We start from the raw sequence: 1634 nt of genomic DNA on the forward strand, positions 1-1634 counted from the left end.
ATTTTTGGATCGCAGCCATTCTGACTGGTGTGAAGTGGTACCTCATTGTGGTTTTGATTTGCATTTCTCTGATAATGAGTGATGTTGAGCATCTTTTCATGTGTTTGTTAGCCATCACCTTTGTTTTATAAACACACATCTTTTTTTTTTTTTTAAGGCTTTTTTTTGTTTAGATCTTCCATCTCAAACTGGAAACAATATTTCAGTTGTGCTTGTGGGAATATTGTGTGTGTGTGTGTGAAAGTCATTCAGTTGTGTCAGACTCTTTGTGACTCCATGGACTCTAGCCTGCCAGGCTACTCTGTCCATGAGGATTCTCCAGGCCAGAATACTCTAGTGGGTAGCCCATTCACTTCTCAGGGGGATCTTCTCAACCTAAGAATCAAACCCAGGTCTCCCATATTGCAATTGGTTTCTTTACTGTCTGAGCCACCAGGGAAACCCTGTGGGAATATTAATGCATGTTAAATGAATTAAACATTTGCATGGGCACCGCCAGGCATCTGAGTGACACCAGAAGTCCTGAAGTCACTTGGAAAGGATTATAGGGAATGGAATAGAGTCCTGAGAAGGGCTATGATCCTAAAGGGGCAGGATATGGCACTGGTGGTCCCCTGGCTCCTGGTAGAACAGTGCCCCATGGAATAGATGGTGCTGCCTCTGGTGCTTGGAAGGAGGAGGATCAGGGTATGGCCCTGGAGATGGATGTGGCATATTAGGGGTAGGATACTGCCCTCCCATTCTCAGTACCCACAGTCCAGAATACATGGTTCCCCATGGGCCTAAAGGACCAGATGCATTTGTATCTGTGTGTGCACCATATTGTCTTGGCAGTTCTTGAAAAGACACAAGTCCATGTAGGTTATGGCCCTGTTAACCCAAGGCCTGGCACAGTTAGAGCTGGATAAAGACCCACAGGTTGGGGTGTGATGGCCTAGAAGGAGGAAGGGGGCCCATGGATCCAGGAGGTGGTCTCGTGGGAGGCACAGAGGAAGACATTCTGTTGCTGTGAGTCCAAAATGCAGAGTGGACGGTGTTACACTTGGTGGAGTCCAAGCACATAGAAACTGGAGTACTTGGGTTATTCCAAGGGTTGGAACCCAGCCAGCCTTGAGGTTGGCCAGGTTTTTTATTACTCACAGCAGAGGTTTTGGCAGGGTAGGTTCAGGTAGTGCATCTGCCGAGGAAAATTCATGAGACATTTTCCCAGCAGGATCTGAACCTGCAGCAAGATCTAAAAGCAACGGCTCCCAGGAAACTGTGTGCTGAAGAGCCGTAACAGAGGTGCCTCTGGTAGAGAGTTGATGAGGTTGGGGGGATTCCTGGGGTGGGTAGGTAACACCACCAGTAGCATCAGTGGCAGGCAGCTCCTCCTTTAAACAAGTGTAAGTAAATGAATAGACTTAATTTTATTCCTATTATAAGAATTCTATTTTTGTTTTGGAATAGCAATGAAGTTGATCTCTTTATTTATTTTTTAATATAAATTTATTTATTTTAATTGGAGGCCAATTAATTTGCAATATTGTATTTGTTTTGCCATACATCATCATGAATCCGCCACAGGTATTTTGCATGAATAAAACTGCTAATGTTGATATGACAATGTTGGTGAGTTTTTCTCACTTATAGAC

At 44.4% G+C, this 1634-nt stretch overlaps 1 pseudogene; it reads right to left on the minus strand.

Annotated features, from left to right (window-relative positions):
* Positions 1-473: 473 nt before the first annotated feature.
* On the minus strand, positions 474-1202 carry LOC138094452 (MAPK-interacting and spindle-stabilizing protein-like pseudogene; annotated as a pseudogene).
* Positions 1203-1634: the final 432 nt, after the last annotated feature.

This window comes from Capricornis sumatraensis, chromosome 18, assembly GCF_032405125.1.
Source record: "Capricornis sumatraensis isolate serow.1 chromosome 18, serow.2, whole genome shotgun sequence".
NCBI lineage: Eukaryota > Metazoa > Chordata > Mammalia > Artiodactyla > Bovidae > Capricornis > Capricornis sumatraensis.